We start from the raw sequence: 6,000 nt of genomic DNA, 5'->3' as shown, positions 1-6,000 counted from the left end.
TTAAACCATGTTTTGTATAAATATTATTTTGTGGTAATAATAAGGCACATTAATTAATCAAATTAAAAAATAAAATTAAGATAACAATAAGGCACATTAACTTAAATAATATTATATAAGTTATATAATATATGATTTATATATAATATATTATTAATATATTATATATAAAACATATATTATATGATTTTATTTAGGGATTTATATATATATGTATATATATATATGAATATATATATATATATATATATATATATATATATATATATATATATATATATATATATATATATATATATATATATATATTCTCTTCCTGATGATCCAGCAATGATGAAACTTAAAGTTGAAGAAAAAAGTTGGATAAGTGTCTTTTACTAATTTATATATATATATATATATATATATATATATATATATATATATATATATATATATATATATATATATATATATATATATATATATAATAGTAATTTATAAATCATTGAATTTTGCTACAAATAATCAACCTTATCTTATTTCTTATAAAAAATCCTCGTGCAACAATTCAACAATTTTCAAAGATACTTTCAACTCGCGCTTTTTTTACAAATACTTTTATGTCATATTATAAGGTGATGACATATCGTCCCCTCAGTATTATCTTGTTTATCTACAAATTTTTTTGTTGTTGCAAAAACCAATTTTTATTGTTTAAAAAAGTATAATGTATTATTTCCACTTATCAATAAATTATTACTTTCTCTGCTTCGTCAAGATTTATTCAATTTGACTTTGTTCTAATTACAATTTTACGTATTTTGTTAGTTTTATCTTATTCTATTTCACTTTTTTAAAACATTTTAGTATTATAATGTTCTAATGCCCAAATCTGCAAATCAATGTTGTAGCGCAAGTCACGTGATTTTTTATTTTGATATTTTCAAAATGTCGTCAAGTAAGTTTATTGGTTTAGTTACAAAAGAAACAGTTGACTTTGAATTACTTAATACCGACTCGTAAGTAGTTTCTATTACTATGGTAATTTTAAAATTTGAAAATAAAAAGGAAAATTTTATTTTTCCGATAATTGGATTCCATTTTATGTTCTTTTAACGATAAAATAGTCAACTATTATATCGTGCATTATCAACTATTATATAAATATCGTGCATTAAAGGGTTAAAATAACTTAAGACTAGCTCTCATACACAGTACTAGTAGTTAACTAACTATAAATCTATATGTATAACTATATATATATATATAACTATATGTATAACTATATATATTGTGCCTTTAAATAACTATGTGCAAAGTCTTTAAGTAAGACTAAATTCTTTATATTATTTATTTCCTAACTGTAAAAAAATAACTTATATTACCCTGCTAATTACGATGCTTATGAAATTCCAATTGTCATTAATTTTTGATTTTTTTTTAATATTATGTTGTTTTTAAATGTAGCTAAAGTTTATACTTTTTATTTCTACAGTGTCGATTCAAGTTTCCACAATAAGCTACTACATACGGATTTAGAAATAGTTGTGCCAATAGAGCAACTCTCGACAAAAAAAAAGTTGGACGTAAAAGAACCAGAAATCCAGATAGCTGGAAATGCAATGTCAATAAAAAAAGGCGTCAAGCTGGCCAGGAGTATAAAAGCAGGAATAAAGTGATAAGAAGAAAGAGAGAGATCAATAATGAGAAGGACTGTACTAACTGTAAATTTAAATGCCACATTTATTTTCCGCAAGAGCAACGGGAGTTACTATTTAACAAATTTTGGGAACTCAATGGTGACCTCAAAGCACACTTTTATAGTGAAAATACAACACGTATTGTGAAAAAAACTAAACGAACACTTGCAATTTCATCGAGGCGGCAATACTCATTTGCCTACTTTTTTCACCTGGCAGGGATTCCCATCAGAGTTTGCAAACCTTTCTTTTTAAACACTCTTGACATAAGCCAACAAAGAATTTCATATTTTTATAAACATTTCCAAACAGATACAAACACGCCTACCCCAAGAAAACAAGGTAAACATACAAAAAAGAAAATTCCTGACGCGGTCAGAGATGGCGTTAGGAAACACATATATAGTATTCCGGTTATAGACTCGCACTATTGCCGTGCTAATACAAATAGAAAATACTTTGAGTCTGAATTGTCTATTAGTCGACTGTATGAGCTTTACCAAGACTTTTGTCAGCAAAAACGATTTCAACCGGCTAAAAAGCACTTATACTCTGAAATTTTTTTAACTGAGTTCAATATTTCTTTCCAGCAAAGAAAAAAAGTTAGGTGTGATAAATGTGAAATTTTTAAAATCAAAAGTGCTGAAGGTATTTTAAGTGATTGTGAACGGGCTCAGCATCTAAGTCATATTGAACAAAAAGAAGATGCACGCGAAGAGCGCAAAAAAGACAGACAGTCAGGACATCCTGTTCTCTGTTTTGATTTACAAAATGTTTTAACAGTTCCCAAGGCTGAGATATCCAACTTCTTTTATCTTAGGAAGCTGTCTGTTTATAACATGACAGCACATCTTTCTTTAGATAAAGATGTTTATTGTTGTATCTGGTCTGAAAGCCAATCTGGCAGAGCCGGAAATGATTTGGCATCTGCAATTCTACGAATTTTAGAATCTGTGCTTACCACCCATCCACAACTTAAGAACCTCATTTTATGGTCAGATTCTTGCGTTCCGCAAAATAGAAACAGTATTATGAGCACGGCAATAAAGCATTTTTTAAATGCTCATCCTGATGTTGAATCTATCACTCAAAAGTTTTCTGCAAGCGGACATGGCTGTGTTCAAGAGGTTGATGCGGTTCATAGCAGCATTGACCAAAAATTAAAAAAAACTGAGGTATACAGTCCTCTGGGTCTGATCAGAATACTAAAGTCTGTTAGGCGACAGAAACCTTTCAATATCCTGCAGATGAAAGATGTTGATTTTTTAAATATTCAAGCTGGAGCTAAAAGCTATAACTTTACCAAAGTGCCCTTTACTCAAGTAAAGCAATTAAAATACTATTCCAATCATCCTTTTACTGTTTCATTTAAAACAAAACATGCAGACGGCTTCACCTCAGTTTTTGCAGGTGCCCAATCATTAAGAAAAAAGAAATCTACAGCATATCCCATAACTGCACCAAAACTGTCAATTCAGACCAAAAAAAGCCACTTACTTTCAAAAGAAAAGAATGAAGATATTAAAAAAATGATGCCCTACATGCCTGAGATTGATAGAAATTATATGGCAACTCTTTGTGTTTAGTAATTCATGTGCATCTCCCATGTACTTTTCTTAATTATTTTTATGTCTTAATATAATTGTTTCATAAAAAAAAAATGTTTTACTTGAACACAACCAAATAATGTCTAAAACAGGGGTGGATCCAGGTTATTGTCCTAGGGGGGAGGGGGTTATATGACCAAAAAAAATGATTTTTTCAGCTAAAACCACTGTTTCATTTGATCATTTTTCTAACTAAGTTCAATAATTCTTTCCGGCAAAGAAAAAAAGTTAGGTGTAATTAGTGTAAATTTTTTAAAATCAAAAGTGCTGAAGGTACTTTAAATGATTGTGAACGGGCTCAGCATCTAAGTCATATTGAACAAAAATAAGATGCACGCGAAGAGCGTAAAAAATGCTTATAAATTAGTTTACTAATAAATATATTAAATGTGTATATAACTAACTTTTTTTTGCCAAAAATTCAAATGTTGCAAAATAATATTTTGTATTTTTATTTTTTTTTTAATTTCTATCAATAATATTTTGAAGATTGATAATTCTTAAGATGAGGGGGGGGGGGGGGGGGGAGGGGGATACACCCATCTTTGTATCCGTCCTTGGTAAGAAATACATTCAAAACATTCACCAAATAAGACATTTGTGCATGTTTGGACAAACTATAATTAAAAAAACCCAAAGAAATTGACATAGAACATTATACAATTTTTGTATTTTGTAAAGTTTGTCAGTAATTTGTTCTACCTCAAAAGTCAAAAATCATTTTTTTAAACAATAAATACACAATAATTTTCTAAAAATGGTTTATAAGGGTATTATATATTGACCTTGACAATTTCATAATAACAAAATTTGGTGCAAAGTTTATTTTGAACATTTTTAGGGCTTTTGAAAATTCAAATGCCTTTTTTTCAAAACCATAGTTTAGCGACATAGAACAAGATAATACTGAGGGGACGATATTTCCAACCAGCATAACGGTAAACATAACGGTTAATCAAACTGATTACATTTATATACAAATACACAAATAACTTTGGCCAACATAACGCTTTAGACAGATTAATTACTAATATAACGGAAAACATAACGCCAAACTTTTCATTTAGCGTTATGTAACCGTTATGTTAGCGCTATATTTTTTGCTGTGTAAGTTAGTGTAGATTTGTCTAAGATTTGATGGGTTTAATAAAAAATACCAATATTTCTCGAGATTTTATTGCGAATATATTTAATAATATCTCTCCCGAATAAGTCTTATTAAAACACCAAGTAGTTTTTTTGTGAAAGAGCACTCATTTTTGATGTTATTTATATATAGCATTGGTAAGAATGTAGGAATATATTCCTACATATACATTTCAATATATATTGAAACTTTCGTTTAGAATGGAATAAGGAAAACTTTATTTTATCAGTGTTTAAAGACATGTTGTTAGCGTTAAGCCAGTTCGATATTTGCTCTAGTTTATTATTTACTACTTGAAATAGAAAAATAATGTTACTGTAAGAATAAAATAAAGTGGTGTCATCTGCAAACATGATAGTAGAAATAGTATTTGATGCTCTATATACATCGTTGTCATAGGTTAAAAACCTTAGATTGAGCCTTGTGGAACTCCACTTAACATTTTAGCTTTTTCTGTCTGAAAACCGTCATTTAGAGATAAAAAGTGTTTTTGATCAGTTTAGAAACTGGTAAATCATTTATGGTATTTATAGCATACTCCATAATATTTTTGTTTTTCTAGTAAAATCTAATGATTACCGGTGTCAAATGCTTTTGACGAGTCTAGGAATATACCTAAAGTGAATTTATAGTAAGAAGATGCCCCGTTAATAACTTCAATTAGAGGTATAAGTGCATTTTCCGTAGAGTAATTTGATCGAAAACCGTACAATAAAGAAGATTGTTTTCATTCAAAAATGCAAATAGCCTATTATACATGATATGCTCGAGGTTTTTGAAAAAACAGGTAACACCAATATAGGTCGATTATTTGTAACACTTTCATTTCCTGTTTTAAAAACAGGTACACCAATTTAGATTGATAATTTTTAAAGACTTTCATCTCCTATTTTAAAAATAGGTGTAGTTTTTGCAATTTTCAGTTTATCTGGAAAAACACCGGTTTTGGGGAAAACCTTTTTAATGAATCCATAGCAATCTTTGATTATGCTAGCTGAACTAGAATTATTGCCTGTTGCTTTATTTGTGTTTAATACTTTTTACCGAATTATCAAGTTCTTCAGAAGTAAGTTTTTTAAATGCTGAGTTTTTATCAGATTTCATTACATGGTTCGAAAAATGTGCAGGAGTTTGTATAGTTTTACTGGACCTGTATTGACAAAAAACCCGTTAAACTATGTTGCCACTAATTTTACATTAGAGGTCTGTGTGTTATCTACAGTAATCACACTTGGTAACACTTCGTTATGTATTTTTTGTTTACCAAGAATCTCTTTAATAGCATTCTACGTTATTTTCACGTTACCTTTTAGTTCAAATAGTTTGTTTTTGAAGTATGAAGTTTTGGCTATTTTTTAGTCCTTTTATACAGACCTTTGTGATCTAAGTAATTATGCTTGTCACAATCTTTTTTTGATTTAATAAAACGTGTATATCGCTTTTATTTTCGTTTCGAAAACTAGAAGAGATTCTTAGAGAACCAAAAATTAAGTGTTTTAATTTTAATGCGGCTTGATTTTTCAGGAAAATACTTATCGTAAAAAATGAAACATTTTTTTCCAGA

Source organism: Hydra vulgaris, chromosome 14, assembly GCF_038396675.1.
Source record: "Hydra vulgaris chromosome 14, alternate assembly HydraT2T_AEP".
NCBI classification, from domain to species: domain Eukaryota; kingdom Metazoa; phylum Cnidaria; class Hydrozoa; order Anthoathecata; family Hydridae; genus Hydra; species Hydra vulgaris.
The sequence above is the reverse complement of the archived record's forward strand: the minus strand, read 5'-3'. Positions refer to the sequence as shown.